A 23,431-nucleotide genomic window follows, 5' to 3' on the forward strand; every position below is an offset into this window, starting at 1 on the left:
AGCGCCCCTTGTAAACAGCGCCACACAGTCCCCCCTTGTAAACAGCGCCACACAGCCCCATTGTGAACAGCATTACACAAACGCCATTTACAAGCGATATAGTTATATAAGGGAGTTAACATAAAAATAGATTAAAAGAAAATAAATGTAAGAGGCCACACACAGCCCCTTGTAGATAGCGCCATACACAACCCCCCTTGTAGTTAATGCCGCACAGCCCTCCTTGTAGATAACGCCACACAGCCCCCCTTGTAGATAGCGCCCCACACATCCCACCTTGTAAATAGTGCCACACACAGCCCTCCTTGTAGATAGTGAGACACACATCCGCCTTGTAAATAGCGCCACACCCCCTTGTAGATAGTGCCACACACAACCCCTCTCTTGTAGATAGTGCCACACACATCCGCCTTGTAATTAGCGCCACACACCCCCCCTTGTAGATAGTGTCACACACAGCCCCTCTCTTGTTGATAGCGTCACACATCCCCGTTGTAGATAGCGCCACACACAGCCTCCTGTTGTAGATACCGCCACACACAGTCCCCCCTTGTAGATAGTGCCACACAGCCCCACTTGTATACAGCACCACACAGCTCCCCTTGTAAATAGCGCTACATTGCTCCCCCTTGTAAATAGCGCCACACTGCTGCTGTAAATAGCGCCACACTGCCCCCATTGTAAACAGCGCCACACAGCGCCCCTTGTAAACAGCGCCACATAGTCCCCCCTTGTAAATAGCGCCACACAGCCCCATTGTGAACAGCATTACACAGACGCCCTTTTAGATAGTGCCACACACAGCCCCCCTTGTAAATAGCGCCACACAGCCCCCCTTGTAGATAGTGCCACACACAGCCCTCCTTGTAGATAGTGCCACACACAGCCCGCTTCCCCCTTGTAGATAGCGGCACACTCTACCCCTTGTAAATAGCGGCACACTCTCCCCCTTGTAAATAGCGCCACAATCCCCCTCTTGTAAATAGTGCCACACTGCCCCCCTTGTAAATAGTGCCACACTCCCCCCATGTACTTAGCGCCACACTGTAAACAGATCGGCGAGCCTGACGTGACTTACCGGAGGAGCCGAGGAGGTCATGCGACGCAGGCGGCGGCGGAGTTCCTTCTGACTAGGGTCGGTGACAACCCGGCAGTGGACCAGTCCAGTCACCTGACCTGAGTCATCTGACCTCATGTCACTGACGTGAGGTCAGGTGACAGGTGAGGTGACTGGACTGGTCCACTCCCTGGCTGTCACAGACCCCAGTCAAAACGCTGCTGCATGAACTCCTGGCTCTTCCTAAAGCTGATCGCTGCTGCAGGTGTCCGAAATACAGGGCGCCAATCAGCAGCGATCAACTGCTCTGCGGCGCCTCCCCCCCTTCCCTACCACCTAGTTGCGCCCGGGGCCCATGCCCCACCTGCCCCTCTCTAGCTACGCCCCTGAGTTGTGGAAGTGAAAGTAGTGAAAAGAAGTTATCTCAGATCCATAGTTGGTGTAGCAAGGGGAAATATGGATAATATTCTCAGCCATTACAAGACAGCACATATTGAGGATCATACAGCTGCAATTAGAGTCAGCATCACGAAGACCCCAGGCAGTGGCGGATTATAATATGGGCGTTTCGGGCGGCCGCCCGGGGCCCAAGCTTTTAGGGGGCCCATCGCAACCCGAAACGCACATCATTTTAAACCGCTTAAGGTCGGACTCACTAATGGCCGTTCAGAAGAAGCGCCGCTAATGGCCGTTCAGAAGAAGCGCCGCTAATGGCCGTTGAGAGGGAGGGGCGGGCGGACTGCAACAGAGGGCAGCGCAGTGCTGATGAGGAGGAGGGGGATGGATATCAACGTCTGGATAGAACTAGCAGACGTGTCGTGGTAGAACACGCCCCTCTGACGCTTCACGTACCGCCAGTGAGGAACAGACGAGAAGGGCGGTGGTCGAGCAACGAGGAGGTTAGTGTTCATGTTCGTCTCCATCTTAATTTACATCTAAGTGACTGCGGAGGACTCCATGAAGGGGGGAATAACCCCCCATCGAGCCCTCAGTATTTCAGTATTTATTATACAGCAGGGGGGGGGGGCTGAGCGTGTAACTCACTGCAGAGTGTCTATGGAGGGACAATAATTTCCCTCCATAGACACTCAGCAGTGAGTTACACGCTTAGCCCCCCCCCCTGCTGTATAATAAATACTGAAATACTGAGGGCTCGATGGGGGGTTATTCCCCCCTTCATGGAGTCCTCCGCAGTCACTTAGATGGTTAGAACCCCCCCCCCCCATTCAGTATAATCCCCCCTTCCCATAGAGCCCTCACTAGTTACTAATATATTACAAGGGTAAGTCAAATTGTCTCACTTCTGGGGGCTGTATAGGGGGGTCTGAGCGACGGGCTCTATGGGGGGGGGCTACCCCCCCACAGAGATGTCAGAATCAGACACTCAGACCTCCCTATAGAGCCCCCAGAAGTCAGACAAACTCACCTCCCCTTGCAATATAATCCCCCCCATACAGCCCTCAGTTTTCCCATAAGAAAAATGTATGACATCCACCATCTGTAAGTCCCATAAAACTGAATGATGGTTACGGAAGCAGTGTCTCTCGCCGACTCCCTCTGATCACTAAAAGTAAGCGGCGGAAGCACTCGTGTGAGCGCTGAGCCGCTTGGTTTCTGTTTCCGGAAAGCTGAGCAGCTTATGTACGGGCTCATAGAAAGTCACCGCTACTTTGGCTTTCCGGAAAAAGCCAAACAGAAATGAAGTGGCTCTTCGCTCACATGAGCGCTTCTGCCACTTAGTCTCAGCACCCGGACCCCCACCCATCAAAAGTTCTGACATGTCACTATGACATGTTAGAAGTTTGTTAAAAATTGACTTACCCTTTAGGCCTCATTTACACGCAAAATCTGCAGCGTTTTCCGTGCGCAAACAGCACTTAACAGCTGCGTGTGTCATGATGCGCGGCTGCGAGATTTTCGCACGCTCATCTCCTGAAATACTCTGTGCTGCTGTGAACTCTGCTCTTACCGTTACGTGGTGACTTGCCAATCATGAAGGTGTTATTGAGGACAGGAGTGGAGGAGAGGTAACAGACTGAGGGCTACGTAATGGTAAGAGCAGAGTTCACAGCAGCACTGAATCTGCACGCTCATCTCCTGAAATACTCTGTGCTGCCTTAAACTCTGTGGACAGGTCAGGATCCTGTTTCTTTTAAATGCTGCACTGTAGCGCAGCCTTATATAGTGGATCGAGCATTTAAAAGAAACAGGATCCTGACCTGTCCACAGAGTTTAAGGCAGCACAGAGTATTTCAGGAGATGAGCACGGCTGGCCACGGCAGCCGGTCGTTTTTACGAGCCGTGCTCCCATTATGCATACGACCGTAAAAACACCCGTTATTGCGGGCTCATAGACTTCTGTTACCCACGGGTACCTTCCCGTTTTCTATTTTTCTATTTTACATGCCGTGCTGCTATACTTTATAATGACAGCACGGATCGCAAAAGCGGCCGGCTGCCCGTGGCCGGCCGTGCTCGTAATTACGAGTCGTAATTATGAGCACGGCCCGTAAAATAAAAAAATAGAACATGTTCTATCTTTTTAACGGGACGGGCACCTTCCCGTGAGAAAACGGGAAGGTACCCGTGGCAAACAGAAGTCTATGGGCCCGCTATTTCGGGCGTTTTTACGGTCGTGTGCATGAGGCCTCGTAATGACGGGTGGCTACATGTGTGCACCCGTCATTACGGCAGCGTTGCTAGGCGACGTCAGTAAATAGTCACTGTCCATGGTGCTGAAAGAGTTAACTGATCGGCAGTAAATAGTCACTGTCCAGGGTGCTGAAAGAGTTAAGCGATCGGCAGTAACTGTTTCAGCACCCTGGACAGTGACTACCGATCGCAATATAGAGTACCTGTAAAAAAAAAAAGACGTTCATACTTACCGAGAACTTTCTGCTTCTTCCTCCAGTCCGGTCTCCTGGCCGTTGCCTTGGTGACGCGTCCCTCTCGACATCCGGCCCGACATTCCTGGATGACGATACAGCCCATGTGACCGCTGCAGCCAATCACAGGCTGCCGCGTCAGAAAAGAAGGTCGGACTGGAGGAAGAAGAGGGACTCGTCACCAAGACAACGACCGGGTACGTATGAAATGCTTTTTATTTTATTTTTAATCAGCAGCCTCTTCTCTCTATCAGTGATTGATAGAGACAAGTGGCTGCCGATTTGTATAAGGGTATGTTCACACGGCCTATTTACGGACGTAATTCGGGCATTTTTGCCCCGAATTACGTCCGAAAATAGCGCCTCAATAGCGCTGACAAACATCTGCCCATTGAAAGCAATGGGCAGACGTTTGTCTGTTCACACGAGGCGTATATTTACGCGCCGCTGTCAAATGACGGCGCGTAAATAGACGCCCGCGTCAAAGAAGTGACCTGTCACTTCTTTGGGCGTAATTGGAGCCGTTATTCATTGACTCCAATGAATAGCAGCGCTAATTACGCCCGTAATTGACGCGGCGTTCAAGCGCCTGCACATGCCGTTACGGCTGAAATTACGGGGATGTTTTCAGGCTGAAACATCCCCGTAATTTCAGCCGTTACGGACCCCCGCCGTGTGAACATACCCTAATATTTTTGACCGGGTTCGGTCAAAACGGGTTCGGCCGAACCCGGTGAAGTTCGGATTCGCTGCGAACCGAACTTTTCCCAAAGTTCGGACCGAAACCGGGTTCGGTTGTCCCGGTTCGCGTGGTGCTTTTCTGTTTACTTTCAGAGTTTGACAGCTGTTGCGCGAATCACGCAGTTCGCACGGAAGAGCTTCCGTGTGACCTGCGTGATTTTCTCACACTCATTGACTTCAATGGGTGCGTGATGCGCGAACAGCGCACAAATATAGGACATGTCGTGAGTTTTTTTCAGCGGACTCGGGCTGAGCAAAATTCAACGCAACTGTCTGCACTGCCCCATAGAGTAATATAGGTGCGTACGACACGTGTGAAAAGCGCGCGCGTTGCACAGACGTATATCACACTCGTGTAAACGAGGCCTTAAAAAGAGGTGTTACAATTTGATGTGTTAAAGGCTGTGTAAACCTTTCACATTTTTTTTTTTTTTTTAAATGGTTTATGGTGTTTGGTGCAACCTTTCTAAATAATTATTAAAAATAATTTTTACTTTTTGAGATACAGCTGCTTTGTATCCTGTTATACAGAGCCGCTGTATCTAGCACTGAAACCTGTATTGTCAGGACAGCGGGTCTGATAGTTTCAGTGTCACTGGCTCCTGCGGGTCTCTGACACGAAGGATCGAGCTGCAATCGATCACATCTACGTTATTGGATCGTGTGTGTCAGAGTTTCTATTATTTTTCATACTACAAATTTTTTTTTTTTTTTTTTGCAGGTTCCGTTGGACCATTTGGACTACGTTGTAGATTCGTTGGACTACTTCGATGTACATTTTTTTAAAATAAAATGGTCAAAGAGGGTTGTGTAGGGGAGTTTTTATCTCAATAAAAAATTTTTTTCTCATGTCTCTGTGATTTTCAACACTTTATTACCACCTTAGTAATGGCTGCTGTGTAATAGACAGTGTCCACTACTAAGGCTAGGGCTTAGTGTTAGCCAGTAAAAAGGCTAGCACTAACCCCCCATTATTACCCCGGTACCCACCGCCACCAGGGGTACTGGGAAGAGTCAGATTCAACCTAGTACCCGACCCTCTGTAGTGAGGGATGGGTACTGAGGCCGCCGCAGACTGGTATTCCCACCCTGGTAATGCTGCCTGCTACGGCTATGTTGTATCTAGCTGGTTATCAAAAATGGGGGGGGGACCCCATGTTGTTTTTTTTAATGCTTTTTTTAAATCAACATGGGGTCCCCCCCATTTTTCATAATCAGCCATATACAACACAGCAGATGCAGCCTAGCATTACCAGGGTGGGAAGGCCCATGGTTTTTAGCCCTTCCGGGCATGATAATGCTAACCTGCGGCCGCCCCAGTACACAGCTGTCGCTTCAGATGGTTAGGTACTGGATCGTACCCGGCTCTTCTCAGTACCCCTGGTAGCGGTGGGTAGCGGGCTAATAATGGGGAGTTATTGCTAACCTTTTAACCGGCTAATACTAAGCCCCGTCTTAGTAATGGATGTTGTTATTCAGACAACGCCCATTACTGAGGTAATAAAGTATTAAAAATACACCGAGACATAAGAAAACAGTTTTTATTGAAATAAAAACTCCCCCACACAACCCTCTCACCATATCATTTAAGAAGAAAAAACAAAAGTAAATCATCAAAGTAGTCCAACAAGTCTAGGCTGTAGTCCAAACGGTCCAGCGGAACCTACCTGAAAAGAAAAAAAAAGTTAGTACAAAAAATAAAAAACTTATACTCACCTAGAGCAGTCTTCTGTCCTTTTTTCTCCCCTGTGCTGCAATAGAAACTAGAGGTCAATAAAAAATAATTCCCCCTCATGTAATGCTGCTACCTGTAAACTAAAAGTCATCCACCAGAGGTAAAAATGTTTCCCCATGGCTGAGTACAAGTAAGTCTAATTCCTAGGTGACACTTTCTTTTACTCCGCTATCGAGAAATATTATTTCCTGTCGGATGATTTTTCCTTTGACAGCTAGCAGAGTTCTACACGGGCGGAGTTGCTGTTCCACATTTAATAAATTATGAACAGAGAGTATTCACTATCATTTTTCTAATTGTTTAAAAGCTCAAAAAGCCTTTTACGGATGTGTAATGAATTTCATGTTTTGTTTTTTATAGTGGACACAGGCACCGACCAGAAGTATTTGCAGCATCAAGTGCTTCCAGTCCAGATACCAATATCAACCTATCAGGACTTGGTCCTCCACATGAAAAGGTAGGCACTCTTCCCCTATTACTCCACTTTAGACACTGCACTATTCTCACATTTATTCTGTAAACTATTATTTAAATTCTATGATACTTACGCAGTGGGGCACACATCGTGCCCCACTGCGTAAGTATCATAGAATTTAAATAATGGTGGCAGTTTAAGACTTAACCCGTTAGTGACCAGCCCATAGTGTTTCTACGTCGGTCACTAACGGGCCTTATTCCGATGCAATAGGCTTTTTACGTCGCTGCATCGGAATAAGTAAACAGAGCAGGGAGCTGTGAAATCTGCCAGAGGGCTGGGGGCGTCCCTGCTCGAACGTGTGAGATCGATATTAGTATTGATCTCACCCGTTTAACCCTTCAGATGCGGCGCTCAATAGCGTGCACCGCATGAGTGGTTTTGGAGAAAGGGGGGAGCTCCCTCTCATCCCACTGACACCCGGTGATAAGATCACCGAGTGTCTGTGTCTCCGATGGCAGCCGGGGGTATAATAAAGGCCCCCAGGTCTTCCTGTAGTGAATGCCTGCTAGGTCATACCGGAGGCCTAGCACACAGACAGGCATAATACACTGCAATACAGAAGTATCGCAGTGTATTATAAATGCGATCGGACGATCGCACAGTGAAGTCCCTTAGTGGGATTAGTAAAAAAGTAACAAAAGAAGTTTAATAAAAAAATGAAAAAAAAACACTTTTTCCCCTTACAAACTTCTTTATTATTAACAAACAAAAATAAATAAAGTAAAAAAGTCACACATATTTGGTATCGCCGCGTCCGCAACGACCCCAACTACAAACTTATTACATCATTTAACCCGCACGGTGAACGTCGTAAAAAATAAAATAAAAAGCCATGCAAAAATTGCTGTTTTCTTTGAATCCAGCCTTAAAAAAAATGTAATAAAAAGTGATCAAAAAGTCGCATCTACTCCAAAATGGTACCGATAAAAACTACAAGCCGTCCTGCAAAAAAAAAAAAAAAGCCCTCATACAACTGCATCGGCGGAAAAATAAAAACGTTACGGCTCTTCAAAATATGGAGACACAAAAACATTTTTGAAAAAAAAAAGTGTTTTCACTGTGTAAAAGTAGTAAAACATACAAAATCTATACAAATATTGTGTCATTGCAATTGCTACAACCCGCTGAATAAAGTTTTTGTGTTATTTATACCACACGGTAAACGGCGTAAATTTAGGACGCAGAAAAGTGTGGCGAAATTGCTGTTTTTTTTCTATTCCTCCCCAAAAAAAGTTAATAAAAGTTAATGAATTAATTCTATGTACCCCAAAATGGTGCTATTAAAAATTACAACTTGTCCTGCAAAAAACAAGACCTTATACAGCTATGTAGACGCAAAAAAGAAAAGGTTTCAGCTCTTTGAATGAGACGATGAAAAAACTTAACAAATAGCTTGGCCATTAAGGTCTAAAATAGGCTGGTCATTAAGGGGTTAAAGAGTTGCTCCACTACATAAAATATATGAACAGCTTTTTGTTGGTTATGTGTCCTTCCTTACTTTTGTTTAGCCTGTTTTGAGATATCCTCAGATATATGGCATGAGATGAGCAGCTTTTCAAACATTGTTTTCTATTTATGTTTTTACTCTAATCTGGTCATCTCACACCACATATGTAGAGATATCTCAAAACAAGCAGAAATGTAAGGAAGGACACATCTGTATGTGCATGGCACAATACATATTTACACAATTTCCACCATCATATTTTAATAGATGCAGTCAACACATAAATCGGGCGCTCAAAAACGAAGAGTGCAACAGTCTAGAGAACAACAACAAAAAGAAGAGATTGCTAAAATTCCAAAGTTGGACACATTCTTTAAAAAGAAAACCCAACCTGGAACAGACCAAGAGCCCAGCAGCAGTTTACCGTCTACTTCAGCATCTGACCCAACTAATGTTTCCACTGAATCAGGGTCAGTTAATGCTGAGTTAGATATTCAGGCAGATGATCCCGTGGAAAGTATTGAAGAGTTGGGTGCACATGTTGAAATTGTGCAATTTCCTTCGGATGTTGGACTGTGGGGCGAAAATATTTCCAAAGAAGTGCTGGAATACTGGGTTTCAAGGGGAAGCAAGGTTTGCCAAAATGTTGATGCTGACTTTAAAAACTAAGGAGTATTCTCAAGTGAAGGATATTATCGTTACTGCAACAAATCATACTTCACCCATGTTAACCCAAAAACGAAAGAAATCTCAAAGAGAAATTGGTTATGTTATTCCCCAACTAATGGAAAATTATTTTGCTTTGCTTGCAAACTGATCGCCAGTAGACGTGGCCCTTTTACTCATGGATTTAATGACTGGAAGCACGCAGAGGATAGAATCTTCAATCATGAATGTAGTGATATCCACAAACAATCTGTCTTATCAATAGTGGCAAGAGGTCAAATCTCTGGACGAATTGACAGCCAGATAATTTCCCAATTGGAGGGTGAAACGTTGTACTGGCGCAAGGTACTTAAAAGATGTCTCATTGTTATCCAGTACCTTGCTGAACGGGGCCTTCCACTGAGAGGCAAAGATGAAATTATTGGCTCCCCTCACAATGGAAATTACTTAGGCATCTTAGAAACTATGGCAAATGTTGATGAGTTTCTAGACGAACATATCAAACAATATGCCAACAAAGGAAAAGGCCACACGTCGTATCTTTCCTCCACTATCTGTGAAGAACTAATACAAATTTTGGGATTCAAAATTCTGAGTATAATTGGGCAAGAATTGAAGAAAGCAAAGTTTTATTCGATTTCTGTGGATTCCACGCCTGATATCACTCACTCTGATCAATTAACTTTCATTGTTAGGTATGTTTTACCAACTGGGCCTGTGGAGAGGTTTTTACAATTTTTACCAGTGCTTGGTCACTCTGGCAAAAACATTGCACAACTAATTTTGGATTTTTTGGACGAACAGAAAATCAACATTAAAGATTGTCGAGGGCAATCCTATGATAATGCAGCGAACATGAGTGGCAAGTACAACGGTGTACAAACAATCATTAGGGAGCAGTGCCCTTATGCAACATTTATACCATGTGCTGCACACTCTCTTAACCTGGTAGGTAAAAACAGTGCAGAATGTAACCCAGTTGTCTACAGATTTTTTAACAATCTTGAGCAACTGTATGTTTTTTTTTCATCCTCAACTTCCAGATGGAGAATGCTGGTAGAAAAACAGAAAGCTTTAGGCCTGCCAGTTGTTAAAGAGGCTCTGTCACCAGATTTTGCAACCCCTATCTGCTATTGCAGCAGATAGGCGCTGCAATGTAGATTACAGTAACGTTTTTATTTTAAAAAAACGAGCATTTTTGGCCAAGTTATGACCATTTTTGTAGTTATGCAAATGAGGCTTGCAAAAGTCCAAGTGGGTTTGTTTAAAAGTAAAAGTCCAAGTGGGCGTGTATTATGTGCGTACATCGGGGCGTTTTTAATACTTTTACTAGCTGGGCGCTGTGAAGAGAAGTAACATCCTCTTCTCTTCAGAACGCCCAGCTTCTGACAGTGCAGATCTGTGACGTCACTCACAGGTCCTGCATCGTGACGGCCACATCGGCACCAGAGGCTACAGTTGATTCTGCAGCAGCATCAGCGTTTGCAGGTAAGTCGATCTTACCTGCAAACGCTGATGCTGCTGCAGAATCAACTGTAGCCTCTGGTGCCGATGTGGCCGTCACGATGCAGGACCTGTGAGTGACGTCACAGATCTGCACTGTCAGAAGCTGGGCGTTCTGAAGAGAAGAGGATGTTACTTCTCTTCAGAGCGCCCAGCTAGTAAAAGTATTAAAAACGCCCCGATGTACGCACCTAATACACGCCCACTTGGACTTTTACTTTTAAACACACCCACTTGGACTTTTGCAAGCCTCATTTGCATAATTACAAAAATGGTCATAACTTGGCCAAAAATGCTCGTTTTTTAAAAATAAAAACGTTACTGTAATCTACATTGCAGCGCCTATCTGCTGCAATAGCAGATAGGGGTTGCAAAATCTGGTGACAGAGCCTCTTTAAGCATCTTTCTGGTACTAGATGGTCTGCGAGACATGATGCTGTATCAGCACTTTACAAGGGCTATGAGTCTATATGCAGTCTGTTAGAATGCATGTCCTCTGATCCTGACTACAGCTCATGCAGAAACGAAGCCTGCTCTTTGCTGGACACTTTCTGTCAACTGGATTCCACTATCCTTGTTGTTCTTTGGAATACCATTTTAGAAAGATTTCATACTACAAACCTGTCACTCCAAGAAGCTGGTTTGAATTTGAACACCGTCGTTGCATTATTGCAATCTCTTTCAAGTTTTGTACAGAGCCAGAGAGAAGAATTTGAGCACTATGAACAGGACGCCATCAAGTTGTGTGGCCATAATGAGTATAATGATGCTCAGAAACGTTTTCGACCACGTAATCCACGCTATGATGATGGACAAGGGGAAAGCACTGTGTTAACACCCAGGGAAAAATTTAGATGTGAAGTCTTTACCACAGTCATTGATCACTTATACAGTGGTTTACAGCGACGACTGGAGGCTTATAGTGAAGTGTGCTCCAAGTTTGGATTTTTAGCCAACCTGTCTACACTGTCCACTTCAGAAATTAAAAAAGCTGCTGCAAACCTGGTCCAGTCATATCCAGAAGACCTCATGCCAGGTGTTACAGAAACAGAACTGATCCAATTTGCAAGTTTTCTTTCTACTTCCAAGTCACAAACAATGACATCCTGTGATGATAAAATACCGGAACGCCAAATGTTCTTATTTCTTCATCAAAATGGCCTCACCCAAACCTTTTTCAACACAGAGATAATTCTGAGAATATATCTATGTATGATGGTTTCAAACTGCACAGGTGAGAGATCTTTCTCAAAATTAAAACGGATTAAAAATGAACTGAGGAGTCAAATGGGGCAAGAGAGACTCAATCATCTTTCTTTAATGAGCATTGAACATGATCTGTTAAGGACCCTGGACCTCTCAGAAATCATCAATGATTTTAGCAACAGGAAGGCCCGTAAAGCAACTCTATAATAAATTTTGGACTAAGGCTTTAATCCATTGAGAATTTTTTGCCTGTGCTCACACATTGCACTTTTCATAACTGTTAATTACTGTGAAGTGAACTGCCTCATTATTTATGTTTTCATATTTTTCAAAATTGTTAGATTCAAATGTATAATTTTCTTGTCCTTATTTGCACTTCTATACGGTACTCTTATGTTGCTGTATGTTTATTTTTCTGTATGATGTAATACAGTATATACCACTTTATTTGTTTTATATTTCTCTAAGTTATAATTGTTAAATTATTATTTATTCTAATTAATATTTATATCTTTGACCATAATTGCACTTACATATGGTACTTTGTGTTGCCTTAGGTTTATTTTTCTGTATGACATAATAAAGTAAATGCCACTTTATATTCAATAGTTTTCTGAAAAAAAATAACTACGGTTTTACATTTGAAAACAAATATTATTAGCATTGTTTGATTTAAAGTTTAAATAAAAGTTTAAAGAAGAAAAGCGTTTTTCATGAGTCTCGCATGGGGAAAGGGGGTTGCATTGCGTTTGCGTGTGAGGGGGGCCCAAGTTGTATCAACAGCCCAGGGCCCATGGTACACTTAATCCGCCACTGACCCCAGGAAATCAGATTTCAGTCAATGAAGGGGCATCTTTGGCTATAGAGTTGCATGTTGCTGGTTGTATGAGTGTTCTGACTTTATAAACAGATCCCAGGCATAAGCAAAGAATTGACGGCAACGTTTGTTATGCTATCTGTCTATTACAACACATGATGTCACTGTGTGGACTGGGGCAAGTCACATTACATTCATGCTAGGGTGGCATTATTTCTGTGATGCCAGTGTAGTGTCTGTGACATCAGTCAGTGGCTGGGTTGTGTCTTTGATGTCCCAGCCTGGGCATGATGAATAGCCGTTTCTTGCCGGTAGCATCTGCTTCTAACAATATACAGTAGCTGCTAGTGCTTAAGGTACATTGGCTCCTTCAAGGCTTCTATGACGACAAGTGACAGCAAGATGGAGAGTGGCTCCTGGAGAAACGGTTTGTGATATTAGACTGGTTCCACCAATGGTAATAACACATCATAAAATTTTCTCTCAATACAGCATAGTATGATACGTTTATTATTATTCTAGCAAGCTAGCCATGTTACGCCTCATTCACATCTGCATTAGGCATCATTTACACGAGCGTAATATACGCGTGCGCGACGCGCGTGCTTTTCACGCGTGTCGTACGCACCTATATTACTCTATGGGGCAGTGCAGACAGTGCGTGAATTTTGCACAGCGCGAGTGCGTTGCGTAAAACTCACAACATGTTCTATAATCGTGCGATTTTCACGCATCACGCACCTATTGAAGTCAATGGGTGCGTGAAAAACACGCATGACACACGGAAGCTCCTGCGTTGCATGCACGTTTTTCACGCATAACTTGTTATGTCCATGACAAAGAGTTTATAAAGCTGGTCCAAACAAGCACAAACCAGGAAGTGCTTGTGTTTCCTATGCGAGTGGGCCAGTCTGGAAACTACACACACAGAACTGCAGGCATGCCGCGTGGGCTGGATGTAGAGAGGCTCATCAGCCTGGTACAAGCCAAAGCTGAAATCTGGGACACCCGCGCAGAGTCGTACCACGACCGCACGGCCAAGGAGGACGCCTGGGAGGAGACAGCCCAGGCGCTTTTTGGGGCAGAATGGGAGAGCAGCAGGACCCGGGACCGCAGTAGGATGGGTGAGTACATGTGTTTAGAAGCGATGCAATGTCATCCCTATTGAAGTACTGTGTCCCTGTATGTGTCTTTAGCTAAATGCCCAACTGACGTTTTCTGTTGCTGCTGCATCACCGTGTAGCATGTCATTTGCAGGATAGGGCCCCTCATGTATTTTATGGCTGAGTTGTTAGGGCGTTGTTGCAATGTTTGACCATGTATTTGTTTGTCCTTCAACAGTCCTGGATATCAAAACAAGATGGCGTAGCTGTAGAGACCAGTTCCGGCGAGAAATGGGGGACCGAGGCAGAAGTGGAGATAGGGCTTCTAGAAAGCGCCCCTCCATGTATACGAAGCAGCTTATGTTTTTGAAGGACATAATGGAGATGCGCCCGTAAGAAATGTTGCTTTTGCATGTGTAGATTTTTTTCTTGCCCTGGTCATGTTTGCCATCATGTTGTTTGGGGCAATGATCTCTATTGTGTTCTCATGATGTTTTCACATTACAGAACCACCGACAATTTGGAGGATAGCGCGGAGGACACTGACCTGCCCGAGTCACGCCCGCAACCTCCCGCCGGTCAAGAGCTGCCCCTTAGCCCGGAGCCTACACCCCTGGACCCCGCCCCTGTAGAGTCGGCCCGTGCCGTAGCCTCTCCGCCTGAGGAGCGCCCCCCGCGACCCACAACACGACGCCGACGAGCTCAGCAGCCAGCCGCCGCGGCACAGGTGGATAAGCGGGTCCTGGAGTACCTTCGGCGAGCGGCGGACGAGGACGGGTAGGACTTCTTCGCCCGGGGAATTGTTCCTCTGCTACGGAGAGTCCCCGAGGATCGTATGGCCCGCCTACATGCGGCCATCATAACGCTGATTGACTCGTCCACACCCCCCCACAATCCGCACCACTGCTTCACAGCGATCGAGCAGTGGTGCGGATTTGCCCTGGCAAGCACCACGGCTAATTTGTCAGCCCCATAACACCCACCCACCCCTAGCGCACGCCCTCACCCGTATTTGAGACCCATGGCTCCCCCTTTCCCTGCCCCAAGTTACCAGGGGCATCATCAGCACCACTATGCTGGAGAGGAACATCCTCAGCAGCTCCATGGCCAGCATAGTGGTGCTGAAATGCACGCATACTCCTCCCCGGGCCACCACTACCAGCACCTGTGAAAGTGTTGGTGTGCTGGGCGTAGCAAGGCAGAGTATTTAAGGGCTGTAAAGTCTTACATTTTTCCACCATGTTGGTGTTTATATTTTGTTGAAATTGAGTTGCTCGATGAAATCCCTCCGAAATTCGTAGCCACTCTTCTGTCGTGGGCTGAGGCATGACCGTGGGCTTTAATCTCTGCCACAGCACGACACAGGTGGATGTGGCAATGAAGGAAATGGTGGTCACTCCCAAACGAAGTTCGAAATGTAACGAATGGTAACTATTGCCTGTGGCCAGAAATCTAAAAAGCCAAGAGAAAACAAAAGCAATCAACAACACATGTTAGGGGGGACTTGTAAAACAGACAGCGTCATTGAAGAAGTAATTGCAAGTGCACACATACCTCAAGGTCACAAGCAGACGTTCCTCAGGGGAAATGCAGCGTCTCATGTTGGTATTCTGGTAGGTGATGCCAGGGCGAATCTGCACAAGCAGAAGATCAAATGTGGCCACAGACAAGCGGCAGAACGCTCTAAATTTATCGGGGTGCCGACGTAAGTCTTCATACAGAGTATGAAAATGCCCTTTGGAGGTTCGTTGGGCCACAAGTGGATGAACCCAAATGCGACTTCTTCCAAGCGTCTGGTGCTGCAGCATGGGTCGGCGTTCCCCAAAACGACGCAAACTCATCCACGCAAGAAGCACACGTGCTAGCGACTGAGAAGGCATAACTGCGCCTTGCAAATCCAAAAACGTCTCAACTGGTGAAACACACACTGGGGTTTCTGCAGAGGCTGCAATTAAGGCGCAAAACTTGTTTTCCCAGCGAGCAGGGGTTGGGCCAGCAGGCCTATTTGTAGGCTGGCCTCGCAATAACGACTTCTGCCTTTTTTACGCACGTTAAAAACGCAACAACGCTGCGTATACGCATGGAAAACGCAATAGCAACGCGTGCAATATGCAGCGTGTTTTACGCGCGCAAAACGCACACGCTCGTGTAAATGAGGCCTAAGGGGGAGATCTGTCCGAAAACAATAGCGCATTATTCCCTTATTATTTTGAATCTTTATAGGAAATAATAGCACAGCGGACTATGCTGTCCGTTAGATAGTAATGGAAACCGGACAGAATTGACCCTTATTTCAGTGTGAATTAAGCCTAATATTAACTTTAATCCAATTGGTCCATGTATTGTGCATTAACTGCCGTTGTCTGACGCTTATAAACCCTTAATGGAACCTGTGAGGAGACTCCTAACAGTAATGTGAAACAGGGCATTATATGCATATGTTTATTGTCAATTATGAATTTTAATATTTAAGTACATTACCACTGTTAAAAAAAATGACAACTATATATTTTTCTATATTCAAGCCGCTGCTTAGAGGCAAATAAACTCTGAGAGACCCCCTAATAAATAATTACTTCCAAAAATCCATGCAATGTCCGCAGCAGACAGTGACATGCTGCCAATTTAAAATTCTGCACCACAGGTCAGTTTCTGCAGCATGTGCATGAGATTTGTTCAAATCTTATCTACTTTGCTGCTACTGTATTAGGCCTTATTCACACGAGCGTTGATTATGTCCATATGACGGCCGTCACACGGACTCATGTTTTTCAATGGGGCCGTTCAAACGGCCGTTGCTTCAACGGACCGTGTGAAGGGTCCGTTGAAAAATAGAACCTGTCCTATTTTGTTCCGTTTTTACAGATCCCTCCATTGGCTCAAGTCTATGGGGATCCGTGAAAGGAGACCCGCACGGGGGCACCTCGGACGTGAAAAATGTCACGTTTTTAACGTCCGAGTTTCCCCACGTTCATGTGAATCTAGCCTTACATTGCATTTTTTTTTTTGTGTGGAAATTCTAGAGCAAATCTTCTACAAGAACGTAGTCTCATACATCTCTTCTATTTTGTATTCACACTTGTGATTGGCTAAAATAACTGCATTCAAAACTGCATGTGTGATATCAGCCTAAGGCCTCCTTCACCACCATAAGCCATATGTGTATATTTTTTACTTAGAGGAACACATGAAAATTAGCTACTAAAATGTCATTATAAGGCCTGGATCACACACACAATTTTGGTGCAGTTTTTGATCAGTTTTTTGAGCCAAAGCCAGAAGTGGATCCAAAAGGAAGAAATGTATAAATAAAAGACTGAAGCTGAAGCCTTTTTTTAATCTCCCCTCCTGGGTTTGGCTAAAAAAAAAACTGAGCCGAAAACTGTCACAAAAACTGCATCAAAACTGGGTGTGTTAACTTGGCCTAACTCGACCTAAACAAACTGTATGTCTTATAGAAATATGCTGGATGTTGGGAAATGTTTTATTAAATTAATATTGTATTAAATAATTACACGTATGCTTGCAACAAATCCATAAAATCAGTTTGCATTGTATTATATCATATAACACATTAGCTTTTCTCTTATTTATTTTTTTAACCGGCAGGAGCAATTGGTATGTGAAGGAAAAATTGAGCAAGTACATCAGCAAATTGGGTACAAATTGCAGACACCAAATTTTCTGACATAGTATCAAAATTTTTCTAGCATATGATGACTCATACCTGTGCCCCTGAAGAGACTTTTTTTGGGTACCGCTTTGAAGCACAGGCTATATATTACAAAAACTAAGGACTATTATGTATTCTGCTTATTATTCCATAATCAGTTAGTTGGAAATGTGTTATTAAAATATTTATTCCATTATGAAATGATCCAGATTTCTATTATTTTTTTTTTTTAAATAGTCTGAATACATCTATGTAAACAAAAGCAACGCATTTTATTACATTATCAGGAAGGCAGCGCCACCAAGTGGGAAGTTGATGTAGAAGCCAGGTTTTACCTATAAGGCTAGATTTTGTCATGAGAACCTGCAGTAGAATCGTGACAGGAAATTCAATTGGATTTACGTCCTATCGGAGAGCTATAGCCGCACATTTTCAAAACGGCATAGATAGAAAATTCCTAACGTAAGGCAATTTTTAGAAAAGAATGGAAAATATCTTAATAAGGGCTTCTACACGCATATTATGGATCCATGTAGTACGACTAAAGGCCTATACTTGTCAAGGTCTGTAGCAGATTCGGAGCGCAGTGGCTGAAACGATCCGGCAGGAGGGGGACGATAGCAAGTAACTGTCCAGGTTGGGTGCACAGATAAGCGGCAACATTTTGCAGCGTGAGGCAGAGACGTCATTAGTAAAACAGTCCTAGCAGCTGCAACAGTTTGTAGAGAAGAGACAAGGAACTAGACTAGAGGCAGGAAGCTCAATAGCTTGGCAAAGAGGAAGTGCAAGGTCCAGACTGAGGACTTATTCAGACGAACGTGATATACGTCCGTGCAACGCGCGTGATTTTCACGCACCTCGCACGGACCTATATTAGTCTATGGGGCCGTGCAGACTGTCCGTGATTTTTACACAGCGTGAGTCCACTGCGTAAAACTCACGATATGTCCTATATTTGTGCGTTTTTCGCACATCACGCACCCATTGAAGTCAATGGGTGCGTGAAAATCACGCGCACCACACGGAAGCACTTCCGTGGGACGCGCGTTATTCGCGCAACCGCAGGGAAAAGTGTGAATGAAAACAGAAAAGCACCACGTGTTTTTCTATTTACAAACAGCCAAATAGAGTGTCATCATGATGGCGGCTGCGCGAAAAGCACGCAGCCGCGCATCATATGGTGATGACACACGGAGCTGTTATTTGTCTTTTGCGCACGCAAAACGCCACGTTTTTTGCGTGCGCAAAACGCACACGCTCGTGTGAATCCGGCCTTAGGGTATGTTCACACGGAGTGTTTTCAGCCGTTTTTCGGGCCGCAAAATGGCTGGAAGATTGGAAGCAGAACAGGGCGCGTAAAAAAACAGCCGCGAAAAAGAAGTGCATGTAACTTCTTCAGCCATTTTTGGAGCCGTTTTTCATAGACTATAGAAAAACAGCTCTAAAAATGGCCGTTAAAAACGCAGCGAAAATACTTTGATTAAAAAACGTCTGAAAATCAGGAACTATTTTCCCTTGAAAACAGCTCCGTATTTTGAGACGTTTTGTTATTTTGTGTGTGCACATACCCTTAAATAGGAAGCCAAAAGGGTGAGACTAAAGGCCCTATTACACGGGCCTATGATCGGGAAAAATGAGCGTTCATATGAACGCTCAATCCCGATCATTGCCCTGTGTAATGAACTCGTTCATCGGCTAATCTGCTCTTTCAAAATTATCGTTGTCAGGAGCACATCTCCCTGTGTAAACAGGGAAATGCACTGGTGACATGATGATAATGTATGGGGAAGTGCGAACAGAGTAAGGATAGCTCATCCCTATACAGTCCCGGGCGGCCAGTGGTATGTCCCGGACTCCCGGTGTCAACTGTATCCCCAGGATGCAGATACAGTTGAACCCAATGCTGAAGCAGGGAACCGTCAGCTCCCTGCTTCAGCATTAGTACAGAGGACTCCCCGGGCACAGCGCTACTTTAAACGCTGAGCCCGGGTGAATCCCTTGACATCACTGTCCATATATGGACAGTGACATCAGTTGCTCCTGGAGCGGAATCCCTGCCAGATTGTTGCCAACGCTGTGGCCGGGAACTTCGCTCATAGAGGGAATCCCTGACATCACTGTCCATATATAAAGTCAGGGGCTGCTCCTGGAGCGGATTCCCCTGCCAGAGCGTGGCCGATGCTATGGAGGCATTTGTGTGGCCATTATACTGTTTTGGGGCATCTGTGCTGGCTTTATACTGTATGAGTTAATCTATGGGGACATTATACTTTATGGTGGCATCTATGGGGGCGTTATACTGTATTTGGCAGCTGTGGCGGCATTATACTGTATGGGGGCAGCTATGGGGCATGATAGTGTATGAAGCAGAAATTTGACATTATACTGTGTGGGAGGCACTATGGGAGCATGATACTGTGGAGGCTGAACCGGGTGTATATGGGCGGGGATTGGGTGGGATTAGAGGAGTGGCTTAAAAGGAAAAAACGTGCTCTCTTTGCATTACTTAAAAGTTGGGAGGTATGCATACAGTGCCCATATAAATTGTGCCAGTGCCCATATAAATAGTACAATACAGTGCCCATATAAACTGTGCCATACAACGACCGTTTGCATAATGTCATATAGTGCCCCACATGGTCCATACAGAGGTTCATTTGTACCATATAGCCCCCAAACAGGTCACCATTAGTGGCTCATTCAGTGCCCCTGCCCCACACAGTGCCCATTTAGATAGAAGGGGATGTTCAGAATTAGAAAAAAGGGTGTTCTATTTTACAGAAACAGCACCACTCTTGTCCACAGTTTTTTTCTGGTACTGCATCTCACTTGAATAGGGTTTAGCTGTAATACCACACACCAACCAAGGACAAGAGTGGCACTGTTTCTGGAAAAAAGCAAACCCTTTTTTGTAATCATGGCCAACCATTTTAACAATCCCCGCTCCTTGTTGTACCATGATGCTGCAGGCTCTCCAGTCTCTAGGCAACCCCACAAGTACTTCTTGACCCACTGTATAGTAAAAGGGCCTGTTCACATCACCGTTGCCCTTCCGTAAAGGGGTTCCGTTGCAAGTTTCCGTCGGGTTAACCCCTCCGCGGAAAGGCAAACGGAAACCTCAGCTTCTGTTTCCCACAGCATTGAACTCAATGGTGATGGAAACCTAGCTAATCGTTTCCGTCTGTCACCATTGTGACAGGGTTCCATTGTTCTTGATGTAACGAATAGCGCAGTCGACTGCGTTATTGATTCCATCCAAAACAACGGAGCCCTGTCACAACGGTGACAGACGGAAAAACGCACCGCAGGTCAATTTCTGAGCTTTTTTTCCACTTATGATTGGAGAGTGTGGATGAGATTTGTTCAGATCTCATCCACTCTGCTGCTACTATATTATGCTGCATATTTTCCGCAACTAAATCTGTTGCGGAAAATCAGCAGTATGTACGCTTCGTGTGAACTCGGCCTTACACAGTAAAAATCTAGACCAAAACATGGTAAGGTAGAAAAAGCATGTCAATTTTATGTCATGGGCCTGTAGAAGTAGTGACTGTCACGGGGCCTACAGAGGATGGCAAGATACAGGGTCCGATATAAGACAGAGGTCAGGTCAGGCATTAGATGTTCCTAACAGTAAGGGTATGTGCACACACACTAATTACGTCCGTAATATACGGACGTATTTCGGCCGCAAGTTCCGGACCGAACTCGGTGCAGGGAGCCGGGCTCCTAGCATCATAGTTATGTACGACGCTAGGAGTCCCTGCCTCGCTGCCGGACAACTGTCCCGTACTGTAATCATGTTTTCAGTACGTGACAGTTGTCCTGCAGCGAGGCAGGGACTCCTAGCATCGTACATAAGTATGATGCTTGGAGCCCGGCTCCCTGAACTGTGTTCGGTCCGGTACTTGCGGCCGAAATACGTCCGTATATTACGGACGTAATTAGTGTGTGTGCACATACCCTAAGGCTGGATTCACACGAGCGTGGCGTTTTTGCGCACGCAAAAACGCGGCGTTTTGCGTGCGCAAAAAACACTTACCAGCTCCGTGTGGCAGCAGCATATGATGCGCGGCTGCATGATTTTCGCGCAGCCGCCATCATTATGACACTCCATTTGGATGTTTGTAAACAGAAAAGCACGTAGTGCTTTTCTGTTTTCATTCATCCTTTTGACAGCTGTTGCGCGAATCACGCGCGTCCCACGGAAGTGCTTCCGTGCGGCATGCGTGGTTTTCACGCACCCATTGACTTCAATGGGTGCGTGATTCGCGCAAAACGCCGAAAGAACGGACATGTCGTGACTTTTTTTCAGCGGACTCACGCTGAGTAAAAATCACGCACATGTCCGTACGGCCCCATAGACTAATATAGGTTCGTGCGACGCGTGTGAAAATCACGCGCGTTGCATGGACGTAATTCCCGTTCGTCTGAATAAAGGCTTAAATAGGCAAATTTTCATGGCAGCCAGGGTCGGTAAGAGACAATCAAATTACGTGTCTCAAGAGAATACAACTAGCAAGCTAGACCATGCGTCCTACTTACTCAAGTATGGAGCACTGTGGGAGGTACCTTTTTATACTCAGGATAGCTAGTTTTCCCTCTGTAAAAGCACTTAGGGACCGTGTTTGCTGTTGACCATCTAAGGGGTTAATCTCCGATCCCAAATGTTAAAGCAGGGTGTTGGATGTATAATACAACAGATGGCGCAGACACAACAACCTGCACACTGCAGAGTAATAGTATGTCGCAGGATGGGAAGGGGTTAATAGTTAAACCGGCTGTCCGGGATTGGAAATAAGTGTCTGCTTAACCCCCCCACCCAGAAACGGTGTTATGTCTGTCCGTGCGCTGTGTCTGGTATTGCTGCTCATTTCCATTAGGGCAGGATGAAACACATAGTTTTAATGCCGTTTTTGTGGCAGTTGTTGGCTCCGTTTTTTGGATACAAAGCTAGAAGTGGATCCAATAGGAAGGAAAGATATAAAGAAAAGATTGTTATTGATCAAAGCTAAGTTACATAGTTCGTACGGTTGAAAAAAGACACATGTCCATCAAGTTTAACCAAGGGATGGGAAAAGGGAAGGTAAAAATGTCTACACATAGGAGCTAATATTTTTTTGTTCTAGGAAATTATCTAACCCTTTTTTAAAGCCATCTACTGTCCCTGCTCTGACCAGCTCCTGCGGTAGACTATTCCATAGATTCTCACAGTAAAGAAGGCTTGTCGCCTCTGCAGGTTGAACCTCTTTTTTTCCAGACGCAGGGAGTGCCCCCTTGTTGTTTGAGGGGGTATTACATGGATCAGGATTTCACCATATGCCATTAATATATTTATATAAGTTAATCATGTCCCCCTTAGTCGTCTTTTTTGAAGGCTAAATAGGTTTAATTCTTTTAATCTTTCCTCATAACTTAGATCCTCCATGCCCCTTATTAGCTTCGTTGCTCTTCTTTGTATTTTTTCCAACTCCAGGGCATCCTTTCTATGAACTGGAGCCCAGAACTGAACTGCATATTCTAGATGAAGCCTCACTAACGCTTTGTAAAGTGGTAATATTACATCCCTGTCCCGCGAGTCCATGCCTCTTTTAATACACGACAATATCTTGCCTGCCCTTGTAGCAGCTGATTGACATTGCATGCTGTTATTTAGTTTATGATTTACAAGTACACCCAGATTCTTCTCAACAAGTGACTCCCTCAGTGTAGCTCCCCCTAGGACATATAATGCGTGCAGGTTGTTGGTACCCAGATGCATAACTTTACATTTATCTACATTAAACTTCATTTGCCAACTGGATGCCCAAACACTTAGGGTATGTTCACATGCACTATACTGCACTATACGCACTATACTGCTAGAAAGCGTTGGCAAACATCTGCCCATTCATTTGAATGGGTTTTACGATGTACTGTGCCGACGGTCATTTTTTTTACGCACCGCTGTCAAAAGACGGCGCATAAAAAAGATGCCCGCGTCAAAGAAGTGCCTGTCACTTCTTGGGACGTAATTGGAGCCGTTTTCCATTGACTCCATAGAAAAACAGCTCCAATTACGTCCGTAATGGACGCTGCGAAAAACACCTGCACTTGCCATTACGTCTGAAATTCAGGAGC

Source organism: Rhinoderma darwinii, chromosome 1 (assembly GCF_050947455.1).
Source record: "Rhinoderma darwinii isolate aRhiDar2 chromosome 1, aRhiDar2.hap1, whole genome shotgun sequence".
NCBI classification, from domain to species: domain Eukaryota; kingdom Metazoa; phylum Chordata; class Amphibia; order Anura; family Rhinodermatidae; genus Rhinoderma; species Rhinoderma darwinii.